The sequence below is a fragment of the Pongo pygmaeus genome, chromosome 22, assembly GCF_028885625.2.
Source record: "Pongo pygmaeus isolate AG05252 chromosome 22, NHGRI_mPonPyg2-v2.0_pri, whole genome shotgun sequence".
NCBI classification, from domain to species: Eukaryota; Metazoa; Chordata; class Mammalia; order Primates; family Hominidae; genus Pongo; species Pongo pygmaeus.
This window is the reverse complement of record NC_072395.2, coordinates 51,786,186-51,806,763: the sequence shown is the minus strand read 5'-3', so window position 1 is coordinate 51,806,763 and position 20,578 is coordinate 51,786,186. Positions and strand designations below refer to the sequence as shown.

Below are 20,578 nucleotides of genomic sequence, written 5' to 3'. Positions count from 1 at the left end.
AGTGTGGGAGCTCCAGAAGCCAGCAGGCAGGCGGGGCTGGCCCAGTGACAGGAGGGGTGCTGGAAAGGGCTTTGGCTTCCAGGCCTGGGCCCTGCCTTTGCTGACGTTGGAGCCCTGGAGTAGGGCTGCTGACGTGTGCACCGCCTGGGCTGGCTGTTTACTAGACTGTTTGTTAAGGGCTGTACTTCCAGTAAAACCTGAGAACACACCGTGACATCCTCATTTACAGCACTGAGTGTGTCATTCGGGCAGCACGTGGGCCCAGAAAGGGAGAGTCTAGGAAAGGTGAGATTAGCTGGCTGTGGGGTAAATCACCTGACACGAAGAGCCCGGGGTTAACCAATCACCGTGGGAGGGCTGCCCTGGAGCACCCAGCAGGCTGCACTTTGGAAAAGTCCATTTGAACAAGAATTTCTTCTTAAGAAGGTCTGAGTAGCCAAGGGACCTTGATCTAGGAGTAGGAACTGGTCTCAGGTCACTGACTGCCAGGGTGGCCTGGGCAAATCGTTTCTCCTCTTGGGGGCTCAGGGTCCCCACCCGTGCAGTGAGGGCACACGTGCTCTGATGCCTTCATGAGTGGCAGCACTGCACCATGTTAGGCACGGGGGCTTCTGGGCCTAGTCCTTTGTCTTGCTGGCCGTGGGGAAGTGGAAAAGGCCTTACCCTGCCAAGATGCGTCTTCCCAAGTAAGCGGGGCATTTATGTACCCATGACTGCTCAGGGCTACGGTGGGGTTTTGTGTGATGAGGCACGTAGATATCTCAGCAGAATGGCAGACGTGGCGGGGCGCGGTGGCTCACGCCTGTAATCCCAGCACTTTGGGAGGCCGAGGCGGGCGGATCATGAGGTCAAGAGATTGAGACCATCCTGGCTAACATGGAGAAACCCCGTCTCTACTAAAAATACAAAAATTAGCCAGGCATGGTAGGGAGCGCCTGTAGTCCCAGCTACTCGGGAGGCTGAGGTAGGAGAATGGCGTGAGCCCGGAAGGCGGAGCTTGCAGTGAGCCGAGATCGCACCACTGCACTCCAGCCTGGGCGACAGAGTGAGACTCTGTCTCAAAAAAAAAAAGAATGGCAGACAGCTAGGGAGGGCCAGCACAGAAGCTCTTAGCGGTACAGGCCACCAGCGAGCATTTGTGGGGGGCTTTGTGGATAACCAGAGCTGTGTGCGGGGTAGGGGGCTTCCGTGGCGCCTTCCTTCAAACATTTGGTTACCTGTGGTCTCATAACAAAAGGCCACTGGCTCTCTTCCTCCCTCCCGATGGAAGTTACCCAAATCCATTTTGCTAAGTCTCCAAAACATAATCACTTTATTTGAAAGCGTTTCCCTAAGGGAAAGATCAAGCTGTCCATTTGGGGTGAAAGAGAACAACAATAATAACAATAAATTTCTCTCCACCCAGTACTGTGCCTGGAGTTGCCTCTGACATCCCCATAGCGGAGGAAGACAAGAAAACTGAGGCTCAGGGAGGTTGCCAAAGGCCACGTGGGTAATAAGGGGCAGAGAGGTTGCTAAAGGACTACAGCTGGTTCTAAATCCAGTGTCTTTCCAAAGCAAAACAATATAGCTTATAGCTGGCTCTTCAAAACCTGAAAAAACACAAAGAAGTTTGTGAGTTGTCTTCCCACTCTCCCGTGTGGTTGATTGAGAAGCGGTAAACCCAAACAGGATAGGTGTGCTTTCTCAGGGGGTAGGGGAGATGGGGGGGTGAGGAGGGGGTGGGGAGGTGCGGGGGGTGGGAGGGGAGGGGTGCTTATCATCAACATGGCTGCCCCCACATATCCCCATGTGTGTGGAACATCATGGTGCCCTGCATTTGCATATTAAAAGGCTAGGGTGGGAGGGCCAGTTTTTTCTGCAGGCTGCGTGAGTGACATGCCTGGTCGAACCAATCCCCTGAGCCCTGTGCAAATCAGACATCACCTCCTCCAGCCTATTCATATAAGCAGGCACTTTTCCGTGGCACATGGGGTCTCCTCTCTTGGCTTTGGAGCTCCCTATTCCTCTGTGTCTGTACAGGGGAGATTCTTCCTTCTTTCTTCTCCCTTCTTTCTTGCCTATTAAACTCTCTGCTTCTTAAAACCACTCCATGTATGCCCAGGTCATTTTATCTAATTTGGAGATGAAGAACCCTGGTGTTCCTCTGCTCATCAGAGCCCTATCACCTGCAAGGGCCAGGATCCAGCACTAGGGCTGCCCTTTATGTTCATGCAGCCTCCTTTAGGAAGACCCTCCTCAGCTGCCACCTGCTGTAAAGGGATCTATCTATCTATCTACCTATGGAGAGAGAGAGAGAGAGAGAGAGAGGTTAATTATAAGGAATTGACTCATGTGATTATGGAGGCTGAGAAGTTCCACAGTCTGTTGTCTGCAAGCTGGAGACCCAGGAAGGCTGCTGGTGCCGTTCCAGTTTGATTCTGAAGGCCTGAGAACCAGAACTGATGGTATGAGTTCTAGTTCAAGTCCATAGGACTGAAACTGGAGAACCAAAGGTGTAAGTCGCAGTCTGAGGGCAGGAGAAGCCAATAACCCAGCTCAAGCAATTAGGCAGAGAGAAAGAATTTTCTCTCCCTCCACTTTTTGTTGTTGTTGTTGTTCTACTGAGGCCTTCAATGGATTGAAGGAGTTCCACTCATTAAGTCAATTAACTTCTGAAGTCTATTATTGTCATTGCCTCCCCAGGTAGGGAAAATGAGAAGCCTAGGGATGTGGCTTACAGTGAAGTGTGGCTGGTCCTTTTTTATTCTCTTGGCCAGGCTCCTTCCCTCTGCCAAGGTGCAGGTGGTCCAGGTGTCTGCTTCCAGATGTTTAGGTGGTGGAAGGCAAAGAAGGAAAGATTGCTTAGGGGGACTCTTGCTCCCATTCCTACCTCCACCTTCTGGAGAGGTCTTCCCCCTTTACATTCACCTCAGCTCAACATTGGAATCCGTGCTCTTTCACTGCATACACACTGACCACCCACCGCAGGCTGGGGGTCCTAGAGGATTTCATGTGCTAGGCTGTCCCAAGTAGAGGAGGTCCTGCTACAGCGCCAGCACCATTAGTCCTTTCTGGGCCGTGCTCTGTGAGCCCTTGAGAGGACAAGAAATCAATGTCAAAGCCATGGAATGATCCTATTCAATTCTCATCAAGGAACAGAGAAGACATAAAATTCAGCAAATGGAGGAGGTAAATTTGCTTATTAAAGGTATTTGTGATGAGTGGAGTAGACATAAACACACACACAGACACACACACACACACACACACACAAACAGCTGAGCTTTAACTGGAAATTACCATGCAAAAAAAGGCAGGACAGCACCACGTGAGAGGGAGGCCAGTGGCACAGCAGGCTTTGTCCCAACGTGCACACAGGTAACAGGACCTCAGGAGGGAAGAGGTCACTGGGACAAGTCCCGTCAGGCTGCGGGGAGCCCTTCCCGGACACTGCTGGCTCCTGGAACTGACTTGCCTCCTCACGCACACGTAGGCAGCTTATCTCGGGTTTTGTTTTGGCTTCAAGAGTAGATCAGCCCCTATTTTTATTCTTGGATAGAGAAGTGAATCAGAAATGCAGCCAACTTCATTGGACTTGTGGAGGCCTGTCCCTGAACACTAAATTCCTTGCAGCTTCAAGCAGGTTGACAGAGCTGAGACTGAAATAAAAACACCAACAGGATTAGGCCTGTTCCTGACCGTGGAGTTTGGTGCATAGTAGGCATTCAGGAAGTATTTGTTGAAAACAAATATCAAGGAATCCTATGAATTCCAGGTGGCTTTCTCTATGCAGTGGGGACTGCACAGAGTGTGGAACACAAGGCAGTGGCAGCCAATAGATTGTTTTCTGAATTGGCAGGGCCCTCTGCCTGTAATTTTACCAAAGCAAAAATATTTATGGGTGTGGCTACACACAGTGGCACTTTCTAGGCTTCATGCAGGCTTGAAAACCTTCATTTTCCTTTCCTTAAATGCGGCCACTGCATTTACTCTCCATCTTCTTTCTGAGGGAAGCCCCAGGAAATGTAGGTGCCCTGTGGAGCCTACAGGCCCTTTCAGTGTTCCTGATGCTTATGAAAATCCATTCTGGATTTTGTGGAAATGGGAGTTTGGATTGTCCTGAGTGCCTTAGTCTGGGAGCTGGGGAGTTTCCGGAAACCAGCAGGTTGTTTTGTGGTGAGACTGTTTCATATTAAGCTGTCAACAGTTCCCCACAATGAAGTCTAGAGGGTTAGAATGCTGGTAAGAAAAGATCAGGGGTAATGTGTTCTGAGTGGGGACAAAGACACAGTGACTGGCATTCTGTGTACCTGGGTCAATGTATTGAGCTTGACACGATCCCAGAGGTCCTGTGGGGAATAGTCTCAAAGAGGGGTTGGCTATGATTATGGTGAAACACAAGCCTACTGGGTTCCCCTTGATTAATGGTCCTACCTAAACCAAAGGCAGCCACTTTGTGGGTTGACTGATGACCTACAAGGGGCCATGGGGTAAGAGCCCTAAGCATGGACCATGGTAATTAACAAGTATGGTCACATTCTTTCTCCTGGAGACATGAATGGAGTCAGTCAGATGGTACAAGAGGAGAAAAAAGAAGATGCCTAGAGAGAAGCAGAAATCAATAGACAGTAGGGGATCCATGCCAATGGGAGTGCCATAGTGAAGATCCAAGAATTCCTGATGTTAATGGGGCAACAAGCCAACAAGGAGCCCAGAGCCAGCTTCAGTCCTGAACAACCTCCCAAGTCTATCTTCTATGGAGCCTGTAATACATTAGGTTCTATCCTACCCCTGTATACCTTATTACTAGATGGCTCCTTAAATAAATCATAAAACCCCAGTTCTTAAGATGACACGAATGTGCCTATTCCTTTCAAATGAGATGAACCCATGTATTTACCATACATGAAAAACTAATGCCAATGGCATAATCCCACGTGAATTTTCTGATTGATTGGAGTCCAGGTTCACTAAAAGAGTCACTCAAAAGCTTTCTGATCTATTTCCTTACTTGTTGGCTGGGTAAGTGTTACATTTGGGAAATAGAAGAAGAAGGTGATTAGAGGATAGAGCTGGGGCCATTGGCCTCGTGTAGATACAATTATTCACAGATTTCACAGGATAGGAAAATGTAGGGTTAAGGGCTGCTTTCCAAATTGTTTTCCCCTGTTTGCCATTGCAGCTTTTCCAGACCACTTAATTTGATTTTCAGTGTTCAAAATCTTACTTATAAATCTCCCTTGAGTGGAGAGTTGGGTAGGTGGAAGGAAGAGATGAAGAGAGAATGTTCACAATGCTAATATCATGGTTATACGGTTGACCCTTGAACAACACAGGTTTAACTCTGTGGGTCCACTTCTAGGCAGATTTTTTTCACCTCTGCCACTCTTGAGACAGCAAGACCAACTCCTTCTCCTCCTCCTCTTCCTCAGCCCACTCAACATGAAGATGACAAGGATGAAGACCTTTATGATGATCCACTCCCACTTACTGAATAGTAAATATGTTTTCTCTTCCTTATGATTTCCTTAATAATATTTTCTGTCCTGTAGCTTACTTTATTGTAAGAATACAGTGTATAATATAGATGATATACAAAATATGTATCAATTGATTGTTCATGTTATTGGTAAGACTACTTGTAGGCTATTAGTAGTTAAGTTTGAAAGAGTCAAAAGTCATATGTGGATTTTCGACTGTGTGTGGGGTCAGCACCCCTAACCTTGGCATTGTTCAAGGGTCAGCTGTATTTATTTAAAGAAGCATAGAAAAGAATACATTTATTCACTTGATAAACATTTGTTGAACACGTGCTATGTGACAGGTCGAGTTGTAGGTGCTTAACAGAAGTTAATAAAACGAGCAAAGACATCTGCCATGGAGCGCTTATGTTGTAACAAGAGGAGTAGGCAATAAACAGAAAATAAAAGATAATAATATAGTAGATAATACATATAACACAATAAGGCAATAAACACAATAAGATAAAAAAGTCACAGTATGTCAAAGGTGATGAATGCATTGGAAAGGAGTGCAGAGAGAGGAAGGAGGGCATAGGCCTTGCCTGTGAGAGGACAGATTGCAATTTTAAATAGGAATGGTCAAGGTTGGCCCTTCTAAGAGAATGATCTTTATGAGAAAGCCTGCAAGAGGTAAAGGAGTTAGTCATTGGAGTGTCTGGGAAAGGGGTTCAGGCAGGTGGAACAGCCACTACAAAGGTGTTAAGGCAGGAGAATCTGACATGTTCAAGAAATAGCAAGGAGGCCAGTGCAGCTGGAGTCTTAAGGGAGGGGGGAAAGTAGGAGGCTGGGGCAAAGGAGGAATGTGGGGGCCCGACCATGTAAGGTCTTGGGAAGACTGAGAAAAATCAAAGATGCCCTTGAACTTGAGCAAAAAACCAAAAGCAAAAACAAAAGCCATAATAAGCATATTGGCATTTGATTAATTTAATTCCTTATTGAATTAGTAATTCTCATGGTGGGGGAGGGAAACTATATATCATACCCCCTACCCCTGCCACCAACCAGGGAACATCTTTACACCGTTCCCCTCCTTTTAACACCACTGCCTTATGGAGGCATCTGTGCTAATGGGCAGATACTTACTGTGCTCCTTGCAAATATTAGGGCAGGGAAAATGTTGAAGACATTTGGTGTAAACACACCAAATTTAACTGACATAATTATTGCCTAATATGTGTGTCTTCATCCGTTTGGGCTGCTATAGCATAACACCTTAGATTAGGTAATTTATAAACAACAGAAATTTATTGCTCACAGTCCTGGAGGTTGGGAAGTCCAAGATCAAGGCAGATTTGTGTCTGGCAAGGGCTTGTTCTCTGCCTTGTTGCTGTGTCCTCACATGGCAAAAAGGGCAAGGAGGCCCCCTCAGGCCTCTTTTATAAGGGCACTAATCCCATTCATGAGGGCAGAGCCTTCAAGAGCAAATCACCTCCAAAAGGCCCCACTTCTTTATACTATCACACTGGGCATTGCATTAGTTCATTTCCACCTGCTGATAAAGATATACCCGAGACTGGGTAATTTATAAGGAAAAAGAGGTTTAATGGACTCACAGTTCCACGTGGCTGGGGAGGCCTCACATTCATGGTGGAAGGCGAAAGGCACGTCTTACATGGCAGCAGGCAAGAGAGAATGAGAGCCAAGCAAAAGGGGTTTCCCCTTATAAAACCATCATATCTTGTGAGACTTATTCACTACCACGGGAACAGTCTGGGGGAAACCGCCCTCATGATTCAGTTATCTCCCAACAGGTCCCTCCCACAACATGTGGGAATTATGGGAACTATAATTCAAGATGAGATTTGGGTGGGGACACAGCCAGGACATTATCAGGCATTAAGTTCCAACATATGAATTTTGGGAAGACACCAACATTTGGATCATAGCAATGTGCAAACTCTTTTGTAAGGTAATTTTAAATTTTTGTCATTTATATTCCCACAAGGTATCCTGAGCAGAACTACACCAGATAACATGGTAGAGTTTTTTTTAAAGGTTGTTAAGGGGTGTATCTTAATGTAGCTAATAAATATCCCAGTAGGGCTTTCCATGTGTTTGTTTCAAATCATAGAACCAATTTAAACTCCATCCCTTTTGGATGGGGCCAGACTCATACGAGGAGTGGTGACTATATGAGTTAATGTGGTTTTACTACGCAGGAGGTGAGATTTAGCTGTCATTTTATACCTCATTTAAAACATTACAACTTCCTTCTAGTGTTTCTAATATTCTATCTTGTACAGTAGTTACATTTTTGGATTTAAAATCCTCCCTTTTGAGCCTTTGTAAGCTAGTTTAGAGGTTCATGATGTGTGATGAGTTACAGTTTTTCTGAGGCCCAACTTTGAGTCTCAGGCACTACAGGAATGGGCCCCAGAAGTGGGTTCCTGTTTTCACCCAGCACCTGGCCTCACTGTGGCTTCATCACCCCATGCTCACCCTGACCTCCTCCCTTTCATGCCAAAGTGAACATTTTATTGTGAAGTCCTGTTCTATGGTGATATTAACAAATTTGAGAATTTTGTAGTCCTTGCAATGCAAACTCACAACTGTCAAATGTCTACTATTTCTATTTTTACCTTTTCTGAGTATTAAAAAATGAAGTATAATTTAAGTACAACAAATGCACAGACCTTACATGCTTAGTTTGATAAGTTTGGACAATTGTACACCTGTGTAACCATCATCCCAATCAAGATTCTGAACACATCCACCACCCCAGAACTTCCTCTTCTCTCCCTTTCCAGTGAATTGTTGATCCACCCCCACAATCTTGGAGGCAGCCACTTTTTGACTTCTATCACCATAGCTTTAACCTCATAGAACAGTTTTGCCTGTTCTAGAGTTTCAAACAAATGAATTCTTCCAACATGTATTCTTTGTGTGTGTGACTTCTGTCTCTCAAAGTGGAGTTTTTGAGATGTGCCCATGTTGTTGCACCTATTAGTAACTTGTTCTATTTAATTGCTCAATAGTATTCTACTGTATGACTATACCACAGTTTGTTTACCCATCCTCCTGTTGATGGACATTTGTCTTTTTGGGGAAGGAGGCTATTGTAAATAAAGCAGCTATAAACATTCTTGCACACGCTTTCTGTAGACATAGGTTTTCATTTCTTTGGGGTAAGTATTCATACCTAGAAATGGAACTGCTGGGCAATAGGGTAGCTTTAAGAGAATTGCCAAACTGTTTTTTAACATGGTTGTACCATTACTCTCCCCTAGTAATATAAGATAGTTCCGGTTTCTCTACATCTTGGCCAACATTTGGCATTGTCAGTCATTTTTATTTGAGCTACTCTAGTGGGTGTGAAATGGCATCTTGATGTAGTTTTAATTTCCGTTTCTCTGATGACTAATGGTGCTGAGCAACCTGTCATGTGCTTCCTGACCGTTCCTACATGTTCTTCTGTTAAATGTCTGTTCTTTTGCCCATGTTTAAAATCAGGTTATTTGGTTGCTCATGTTAATTGGTAAGAGTTCTATTAGTTATTTTTGTACTTGTCCTTTTCCCTGGTTACCTTCTAAGTTCCTTGAGATATTTTATCAATTCTCTCTACAGTGTCCACCACAGTGCTTTGTAAATAGCAGGTGCTTAATAAACACTTATTGGATTATCAGCATAAAGTAGTAACCCTGCCTGTACAGTGGAACAACCTGTTGATTTTATTAACAGAATTCAGTAAAGTTTGGGCATTCAATTTTTGGATTGGCAGCATCTCTTACTTTTCACTTTTTGAATTGGACATTACTCTTTTCCAGTATGTGACCTTTTGCAAACATTCAGGCTGCTCATTTCTAAATGCTTTAAGCCAATCTGGCATATAGTACTTGATTGTGGAAACTGTCATAAACTTTATAGTTAATTTTTATAAGACTTACTTAGGAAGATCTGAAGTTTTCATGATAGGTGATCTCTTCGAGAAGTTGAAATATTTATAGTCTTGAAAATAGAATGTTCTGTACCATCACCTTCTGTTTTCCTCCTCTACTGAAATTTATGAGACATTTCTTAACCAAGAACCAGAGCCCAAGGGGCAGACAGAAGAAATATAAATACTTTTATTTGAAGATGAAGACGGTGAGCATCGGCAGAAAGAATATCTGAGGCTTTTTAAACCTTGTCTCCTTTCCAATTTTGTCAGCCAGAAGCATTATAAATGTATGCTCCGCTTTGAAAGAACACCTGCAATGATGTCATCTTTATGTTCTTAAATTAGTTCTAGGCAAACTGGCCAGCTTGGGTAAGCCAGAGCAACGTTTCCATTCTCATCCATTTGAACTTTGCCTCAGACCTATGGCTCCTGTGTGCTAACCCCATGTTTTAGAAAAGCTCTCATCCCCAGGGTGATTCAGAAATCTTGAAAATCATATGTAGCCAGTGAATTTATTGGTTAATTTTTTATCTCAAGTCAACTTAACAAAATAAAATTCTTTCCTGATCTGGTCTCAAAAGTAATACTTGCTTGTTGTAGATAATATAGCATGAATGCATACAGAAAATAAGGTTGATCTAAAAATTGATCTCACAAAAATAATTACTATTAAAATCTCATAGGTTTACTTGCCATTATTTTTGTTTTTATTTTCTAACATTATATCTAACCTGTAGTCTATAAAAAAAGAATCATAGTGAATATATTCATGGATACTGGGCTTTGTTTATTTTTTTATTTTATTTTATTTTTTTCTCCAGAGTGATTTTCACTTACTGTTACAGATTTTTACCGGCTGTGTAGCATTTCATTTTGTTCTGTTTGTTGATTATGTTTGTATTGTATCTCAATAGTTTCTTTTTCTTCTTGTTTCTGAATAAGAATGAAATCTTTTTCACCAATGAGAGTATATTTTTGTTTGCTTCATGTTGGTGTATGGAAAAGCAATGGACTGTTGTACATTTATTATTATTTTTTAATCTGGTCCCTTTACTTTGTTTTTTTTTTTTTAATTCAAAGTGCTTAGAGTTGATTCCCTTGGGTGTTTAGGTTATCCAGCCATGTTGTTAGTTTATAATGAACTTTTAATCACCTCCTTTCTCTTAGTTATGGTTCATATTTCTACTTCCAGTCTTATTACATGACTCTGATCTTCTTGAGCAATGTGAAATAGTAGACACACCTGCCTTGTTTCTGGTTTTAACAGGAATACTTTTAATGTTTCATATGCTGGCCACTTGTTTATGTTTACATAATTATGACGTGAAAGAAGTATCCTTGAGTTCTCATTTTCCCTAAGGATTTTTAACAATGTGAGAATGTGTTTTAGGTGTTATTTAATGCCCTTTAAATCCTAATAAATGTGGGGACTGCTGACATAAAGTATTATAACGTTGAATTTTCTAATATTGAACGCTTTTGCATTCCCAAGATAAGATACGCTTTCCTCGATCATGATAGAAAATTCCTTTAGGATACTGTTTATTTTGCAGCTACTTTATTTAGGATTTTAAAATTACTCCTAAGTGAGACTGGTTCATGATTTTCTTTTCTTTATTGCATTATCTTTGTTAGGTACAGAAATCAAGATTAATTTAGCTTCATGAAATCGATTGTGTAGCTTTCCATCTTTTTGTGTGTTCTAGAAGAGTTGATACAACCTAATTCCTCAAATTTGTGAAAGAAACTTTTGACATATGTTAATTGTATTTTAAATTTCTTTTGTGGCTAGTAATATATTCACATTTAAATTTTTCTCTTATGTCAATTTTGGTAACATGCCCAGAAAAGTGTGCTTAATTTTAAGATTTTAAATTATATTTTGCAAGGTAGAATATCATAATCTCCTATCACTTTTGTTCTCAGCTCAGTTTAATTTAAAAAACTTTTTATTATATAAAATTAGAGAAGATAGTACAATTAACTATTGTCCCATCTTCTAGCTTCAACATTAGTCAGTTCATGAAAACTTCATTCTACTTATATCCCCATTCATTTTGTCATTCACTGCCACCCCTTCTCCCATTATTTTGAACAAATTCTGCCATCATAATTTCATCTTTAAATATTTCATCATGTAGCTCTAAAATATATGGACCTAAAAATAGTGAAAATATCACTACCTACCTAAAACATTGACAATAATTTCTTGATGTCATCAAATATTCATTCAATGTTCATGTTTCTCCAATGATCTTTTGCTTTTATACAGTTTGAGTACATACATTATAATCAGTTGATACGTTGCCTCCATTTCTGTTATTATACCTTTCTCCCTCCAACTCTTTTTTCCCTTGACATTTCTTATTTCTGATTTCTTATTTGCCCATTTTTCCTGCTTATGTTTATCAGAAGCTTATCATTTTGCCTTTCTCTTTTGTTATTTGTTCATTTTTTCTGTTTTCTTAATTATATTTGCTTAGAGTTTATTATATTTTTTAAAGAGCCAAATATTGCACTACATCAAATTTGACACTACACTCCCAGCCTCCTCTAAAACATATTTATCTTATTGCAATTGTTTTCTTAGAATCCTTTCTTATCTCACCAACCATGTTTATCTTCTCAGCTGGTTGTCTTGGCTCGTCTTACTTTTTAAAAAACTGATGTTAATTTTCCATTCACCTTTTTTCTGTTTTCTGTGTAAGAGCCTGTGGAAAAACAGTTAAGACCCCTCAGTGGCTGGGCAGTGGGAGCTGCAGATCAGCCCTCAGTGGGAGACTGAGCCCCTTAGACTTAAGTAGGGATCAGCCGAATGGGCCCAGAAGCCACCTATACCTATAGCCCAGTCTGCGGCCTCAGCTTGGAGAGCAGTCAACTCAGGAACTGGAGCAGTCCATTCTCCCTGAAATTCCTCCCTGGCCACAACCTTTTCAGCAGCAGCTGCTCTTCCCTTTCGGTCTCTTCAGGATCTCTGTGGAATTGGAGATCAGACATGGCCTTCCATGGGTGTCACAGGGGTACCAGCACGCACAGAACTTCCTGGGCCAGCATCCCCCACATCAGACCTGTGGAGTGAGCTCGTCTCCATTTTTCACATGTTTTAATCCCTCCTCAAAGCTCTCAGACTTTTAAACTACTATCAATCCCCATTCATTGAGCCAGACTCTTGTGGTGTTAGTGCAAAACGTGCTCCTTGTGGAGCACACGACCTGCCATCTTTCTGTCTTTAATGCTCATCTTCTTTCCCCTTCCTTTGCAGCCTGTTCTTTGGTTTTGGTTTCTGATTTTGTTTCATGGAGTTGCTGTCTTTGTGTATTCTATTAGTGATGGCACACTGTTTCCAAAATAATTTACTTCTGGTGTCTCTAGTAAATCATTTTGAGTTTCGAAAATAATTTATTTCTGGTTTGTGCAGTAAATCATCTTCAAAAGTCTCTCCACCCCCTTCTGAGTTGTTGTGGTTGTTTTTCTTTCAGTTTTTAAAAAATATTTTATTCCCATTGGCACATATTGATGTTTTCCTTTTAGATTTACTCCTAGAAGAAACATTTATATAGCCTTGACGATGGCCTATGTAAGAATGTGTTAACTTCCCTTTCTGTGTTAAGGAGGTCACTGGTTATGGCTCATAGTGGCGGACAACAGAATGCACTCTAGTTACTCTGAGAAGAAAATGATTTATCAGATGATATGATGAATCTTACAGAACTTCACCAGGACCCAGGGAATAAGATTTGATTGCTACACACTTAGAAACAATGGCAATCAAGGGAAATGCCCCATCTTACATGGAGCTCTTCTAGTGGAAACACCATGGTTGCCACCACGTACTGCTCCGTACCTAAGTTTCTAGGAACCAGACTCTGGAAACTCTTCTAGAACTGCCCCAGGAGAACCAACGTGTCTATTGCTTGCAAAGACCTCCAGTGTCCCTGAGCCTGGCCACTGCCTCCCATTGCTCAAACCCTCCTAGTCTCATATATGGACATCTGCTTGGAAGAATCTCATCCACATACAAAATCCTGGCTCTGGTAAGTGGGGTTTTTAGTTTTCTAGCATTGTTATATCAGAAGCCTCACTAGAATCAAGCAGGAATGGCAGTGGAGTCAGTGAAAAATCTGCCACACTAAAGAAGTTTAGTGATGGATAGAACTTCTACAATCCCAGGTCTAGAAGGCCTTCATCCATTGTAGCTTTGCTATACAGGAGTGGGTCACCTATCACACCACTGATTTCCTAGAACTCTGTGCCAAAGAATGATGTAAAAAAAAGTCACCAATCCCTTCTTGCTCATGCTAGGGCTCCTCTTGCCTTCATCTTCCCTAAAAGAAATTTATTTTCTCAAATGAAATGTGTTACTAACAATTTCTCCCTAAACCCTTCACACCACATCACTCGTCTGATCCCTGCACATCTACTAGTTTTCTGAGAGTTTTAGTATCAAGATGGAAATAAAAATATGTGGGGAGAAAAAGGAGAAGGGAATTCTGATCATCAACACAGTAGAGGACCAGCTGCACAGTTTCTAGGTTGGTATAGATCCTGGGGACATGAGCTGGGGGCAGAATCGATGCTCTCGGTAAATTAGCTGACCCATTTGAGGACATTTGAAATAAATTACTTCTAAGCAGAATTCTAGAGGCAATGTCCTATGATTTCATAAAATTATAGCCATTTATATATTAGAGACTTTTTTCTTTGACAAAAATGCTGCATGGCTTTTCAACAAATGGTGCTGGAACAGTTAGATATCTATATACAAAAGAATGAAGTTGGGACCTTACCTCATAGCATACACAAAACTCAAAATGGATCGTAAAAAAATGGATCATAGGCCTCTTACAGAAGTCTAGATGTAAGAATTGAAAATGTAAGATAAAATGTAAGATATACAAATATTCAATAGCACATTGGAAAGATGCCTACCATTAGTCTTTTGAGAAATGCAAATCAAAACCTCAATGTGATACACGTCACACCACTAGGATGGTTAAACTAAAAAAAAAAAAAAAAGACAATAACAAGTGTTGGCAAAATGTGGAGAAACTGGACCCCTTATTCATTGTTGGTGGGAATTTAAATTATGCGGTTGTTTTGGAAACAAGTTTGGCAATTCCTCAAAAAGTTAAAGTTACCATATGACCCAGCAATTCAGCCCTATGAGTACTGAAAACATATGTTGATGCAAAAACTTCTACACAAATGTTCAAAGCAGCATTATTCATAATAGCCAGAGTCAAAAAGCCCAAATATGCATCAACTGATAAAAGATAAATAAATATGGTACATCATTCACCATAAAAAGGAAGGCAGTACTGATACATACTAAACATGGATGACTCTTGAAAACAGTACATTATGTGAAAGGAACCAGTCACAAAATGTCACAAATTGTATAATCCCATTCCTATTGCATGTCTGTAAAAGGCAAGTCCATTGGGACATAAAACAGATAAGTAGTTGCCAGGAACTGAGGGTAAGAAGGGGAAAGACTGCTGATGGGTGCAGTTTTTCTTTTTAGGGTTACAAAAATGTTCTAAAATGAGAGAGTGGTGAGGTTGTATAACTCTGTGAGTACATTAAAAACCACTGAATTGTAAACCTTAAAAAGGTGAATTTTGTGATAGGTGAGTTAAACCTCAATAAAGCTGTTATTTAAAAAAGTAATGCATGAGATTCCTATTTGAATATCACCAAGAGGATTGTTCACTTGACACAGATTTATTCATGGTACACTCATTATATGAAGTATAGTCCTAGCCTCAGTAAAAATTAAAAAAAAATTAAAAACAGAAAATATGAGAGTTTCAAACTCAACAGATTTTAGGAAGCAAACTCAAAAAAAATCAGAAGAAAGGAGATAATAGATAAAAGCAACAATTAATGAGTTAGAAACTTAAAAAACGGTAGATAAAATACATTCAAATTTAGTTCATTAAAAAAACAACAAAGCAGACAAAACTGTTTAAGAAAATAAGGGAGAAAACACAAATATAAAGAAATGATAAGGGAGAAATAATTATAGAAACAAGTGAACAAAATAAGGAGGACTTCACCTCAGGCCATGAGGAAATAGCAATACCTGAACTTCTTTTACTATAAAAAGCTTCAAAACAGGACAAATTAGACAACTGTACTCAGACCTTGGACAATAGATAGCACAGTACTGTGATCCCTAACAACAGATAAACACCTTTCTACCTGGAGGCGTTTTTCAGACCATGGTCGCAGAAGCAGCAACCCAAATGGGGCCCAGTGGCCTCAGAGTTGAAAGGATAGAGATCAGAGTTCAAGGAGGCTGAAGCTATAAGACATTGTAAAGATGATTTACAAAGTGGAGGGAACTACTCTGCAGAAATTTGCAGAGGTTCTTCATGAGTGTTTGCTGAGTTTTAGGCTGTTCCTGTGCAGAGTGAATGTCAACAAAGATGGGCAAAGCATGACCAGTGAGCTGTGAGCTGACTGAATGCCCATCACACAAGGAAGGCAGATGCTTATGGTCTGGCTTGTCAGAGTGGAGAGTCCTTAGCAACACCCTGGAGTGGTCACTGAGTACCCCAGGGCAGTCACGCAGTACTGATAGGACCAAATTATTGGTGGAGCAACATTATTCTAGATCTACCCTAGAAAAGCTTTAAAAAAAAAAAAAAACAAAAAAACAGGCCTCCAAGGGATCAGTCTAGTCTTCAAATGACTTAGCTGCTTTTCAAAACAAAGCCCACCACTCTCTAAAGGGAAATGGCAAAATGCAAACCCCGAAACATACCATTTATAGTATCCTGCTAAAAACTACAAGAAGCAAAAAGAAAATGTGAGTAATAACTAGGAGAAATATTAACCATTAGAAGCAAATCAGAAAGGACAGAGTGATATGGTTTGGCTGGGTTCCCACCCAAATCTCATCTTGAATTGTAGTTCACATAATCAATCCCCATGTGTTGTGGGAGGGACCAGGTGGAGATAACTGAATCATGGGGGTAGTTTCCCCCATCCTGTTTTCATGATAGTGAGTAAATTCTCACGAGATCTGATGGTTTTATAAGGGGCTACCCCCTTTACTTGGCTCTCCTTCTTCTTCTCCCTACCATCATGCGAAGAAGGATGTGTTTGATTCCCCTTCTGCTATGATTGTAGGTTTCCTGAGGCTTCCCCAGCTATGCTGAACTGTGAGTCAATTAAACCTCCTTCCTTTATAAATTACCCAGTCTTGGGTATGTCCTTATAGCAGTGTGAGAATGGACTAATACACAGAGATTATGGAATTAGCAGACAAGGACCGTACAACAGGTATTATAAATACATTTAGGTACTTAAAAGAAAATAAAAACATAGTGAGGACAGAACTGAATAACTTTAAAGAACCAAATGCAACTTCAAGTGATGAAAAATACAATAGATGAAATTTAAAAATTAGTGGAAGTAGTATGAGTAAATTCAACACTACAGAAGAAAAAATTATAGATTCACTGAAAGTTCACTGAAAATCAACTGACAAAAGGCAGATTAGTAGGAGAAAAAGGCAAACACAATTTATTTTAATGTGCATAGCACAGGGGAATTGCAGGAGAATGATTGCCCAATAGCCCAATGGGGTACAGATACTTATAGCCCCTTCTTCACAGAGGAAGGGAAAATGGGGGAAATGTGGCAATCTGAGGGATAATAAATGATTTTTAGGTGGAAATAAATGGGCCTAATGCTCCGACAATGGTTAGTAAGTAATTTTCTTTGGAAATTGAATGGGGCAGAAAGAAGAGATGGTTTGGGATTCTTCCTCTGTGATATGAATTTTAATCTTCTCTGGTTAATAAAATTTCGAGGCAGGCAATTGTGTTCCTCTTTGGTAGGTCCAGTTTCTAGATAGATAAGGGAATTTTAGAGAACAGCTTCATCCTATGCTTTGGGGAGGACAGAGGACTGAGAGATGGGGGAAGGAGTTAGATCTTGAGCTGCTTCTTTAGATCAGCAATATTTTGGGGGTGAAATACTGATTTTTTAGTCTCTTGTTTGAAACTTTATTTTCAAAAGGTTTCACTTATTAAAGTAGGATTGGTAGCTATGGAGAGAGAAATCGGGTTAGTAATCCAGTGGCAAGGGATCTGTAAAGGGAGAAAAGAACATAGATTATTGTGAGAATGAATACATAAAAAAAGAACAAATCTAAGCACTTTTAAAAATCCAATTAAACAAGTCTCTTATTTCTGGAAATTGGCCAGTCCAATTAAACAAGTGTGTTTCATTTTAAAAGATGGCATTGTAGATAGATTCTCAAAGCTAGGCCTCTATACATGATGTGGGCAAATAGAGCTTTAATAAGAGGGCTTTTATGGAAACAGAAACAAAAAACAAATGTTAATGGGTGAAATAATTTATAAACTAGTTTCTTTAGAGTCTGGAGGGCAGTCAGTTGAGAAGATTAGTGGCAGTCTGACAGATTTTTGTAGTCTGCATTTTGCGTGTAGAAAGTTTGTCCAAATATAAGCTGTTGCAATAATATTTCTTCAAAGCCAAGTTGACTAGTTTCAGCCTCAGGAAAAAGGCAGTTTTAGTTTCTAATAATTCCAAGTCAGAAGGGTGGAAGAAAAATTGGAAACATTAGTCTGAGTGTCTCAGTCAGATATTGGAGGAAAATAAAAATGTGTGATTCAGTCCAGATAGAAAGCTCAGAAACAAATGGATAAGGCTAGAATCTAATAACAGGCATATGTGAGGTTTTCTTCTATGACATAATTTTTTTCTCTCTAATCCTCCCATTTCGACCAAAGATAATCATAATTAGACTGTTTTGTTTAAGTTTAGTCTTTGACCTGATTATTTACAAAAGTTTAGTAAGAATGATGAATGACCCTATAGGCTTGTTCTAAGTTGGCTTTGCTGGGATATTTTCATAAAGAATCTCAGATTAGACTTTTTAAAAAGCCCCTTGGCTTCCTAGCTATGTTAAGAAATCAAGCCAAAAATCTGACTCACTCTCAGACTGTGTCTGTAATACCTGTATAAATGGGTGAATACCTCTTTTCTCTAGGTCCCTCAAATAACTTGAGGTTCATGGGCCTGTCATAAGGTGACATTCATTACTCACCACAAAATCAGGACGCTTGTAAGGGAACCATGTAGACAAGGTACAAGGCCAGTCTCTCCAAGGGACATTTTATTGGCCCCACAAAAGTCAACTTCAGTCCCTCAAAGCAATCTGATCATATCTAAAAATATTGTATTTCAGTCAGAGCCTTGGTAAAATAACCAGTGTTTCCAGTTGTGTCTTGTTATAAAAGAGAATGAGTTCTTACTGAACTTATGAAATAATTGTATTTGCATAAAGTAAGAATACTCATGAAGAATTTCTGAATTCTGAAGGGATCAGGTAGAGAGAAAGGTAAATGTTTCAACTTTTTTCACGGAAATATACTTTGTCTATAGCTTTTACTGTAAAGCTATAGATAGCTTAAGAGAAAACAGTTTTCTTAACTCTGGAAAGGATAAGCAATGTTTCAAACAAAAGAATCATAAAAAATTATTTCAGTCCTTCATCATTTCAGCTCTATGTAATTAATTCTTGTTCTGCCTGACGTTAGGTTAACAATTTTATGAGTCCACTTTTTTTTTTTTTTCATTTTTTCATTAGAGTTCTGGAATTTTAACCAGTCCAATGAATGGTATGGTCTCAAAGTTTTCTAAAAACCTTTTAACCTACTAAAAAGGTTTTTGAAATGATGACAACTTTTATTCTTGCTTATTGCATTTACATTTAACTGATTTAGTCATTCTTAACAATTATATTTGAATTGCTCATAGAAAATAAAGCTAGCCATTTAAATGATTTTTAATTTTAATTTATTATTTATTTTATTTCATTTTTTTTAGACAGGGTCTCACTCTGTCACCCAGACTGGAGTGCAGTGGCATGATCATGGCTCACTGCAGCCTTGATTCCAAGGATGAAGTGATCTTTCCACCTCAGCATCCCAAGTAGCTGGGACTACAGGTGCACACCATCACATTCAGCTAATATTTTTCTTTTTACTCACTCAGCTAATTTTTAAATTTTCTGTAGAGATGGTGTCTCACCATGTTGTCCAGGAATGATCTTGAACTCCTGGGCTCAAAGGATCCTCCTGCCTTGGCCTCTCAAAGTCTTGGGATTACAGGTGTGAGCCACTGTGTCTGGTCTATTTTTTAAAAGGCAACACGAGGCTAATCCTATGTCAGCAAGGAGTTTATCCTACCAAGGCCTTTAAGATACTGGACAGAGATATCCCCCGCAATGTCCCTCCCACAGCCATCCTGGGTATCCAGGAAAGCTCTGAAGGGCAGGGCCCATCTGGGTCCTAGAGTTACATATCAGATGTAGAGCCCAGGACAGAGGATAGACTTTTGAAGACAATGTCTAGAGGATCCAATCCCACTGAGCATGGCCAGGAGGTATAGCTGGGCCAGGGAAGACGGGGCCATATTGGGCTTGGCTCTGCCCTGCAGCTGGTGGCTTAGGCACTGTAGACCCACATTCCCCAGGCCTCACCATAGCCTCCTGTCTGGAGCCCAGAATCCAGAAGCTCAAAACCAAAGATATAAGCTCACTGTAAGATGTATGTAAGGTTAGGGGGAACCCAGCAGCCAGCCCACAGCACAGTTTTACCTCACAGACAAATCAAGCAAGTATTAAAAATATCAGAGAAGCAATAATTTTGTAACCTTAAAATGTCTGTAAGAGACAGCATAAATCTGTCTGACCAGTAGACCCAGGCAAAAACGTCTGCATTAATAATGACAATTCTGAAGTCATTTCCATTTTATTTTACCAACAATTTAAAAATTAGCTTTATTTACCAAAGATTTATTACAGTCATGTAAACTTGAAAAGCATTTGAGCTTATCTACTTAATTTAGGAGTGTTTATTTTAAAATCAATTTGGTATTATGTAGACAATATAGAAACACAGGTATAATAATCTACATACATGTAGACACAACATACAACACCACATGCATACATGATATGTATCTAAAAACCAAAGAGATCCAGGAATTCAGTGCAAAAGAGAGCAGACCTTTAGATCTGAGAAGCTGATTATGACTTTTGAGGCTCATGAGGAAGACAGAGGACCCCAAAAGAGAGGGTCAATAGTGCCTTTTCTGTGTTCCACTCGGGTTCTCAGCATTGCTAAAAGTTTCCGTTAGATCTTTGTGGTGGCCA

The 20,578-nt window shown here is 40.4% G+C and overlaps 1 long non-coding RNA gene across 1 annotated transcript in view; it reads left to right on the top strand.

Moving 5' to 3' along the window:
• Positions 1-446: 446 nt before the first annotated feature.
• Positions 447-20,578, top strand: part of LOC129022623 (uncharacterized) — a 35,066-nt gene continuing 14,934 nt past the window's right edge. The window contains exons 1-2 of the long non-coding RNA XR_008496492.1: positions 447-686; positions 5,415-5,479. This is a non-coding gene — a long non-coding RNA (uncharacterized LOC129022623). The remainder of the gene's footprint in view (positions 687-5,414; positions 5,480-20,578) is intronic.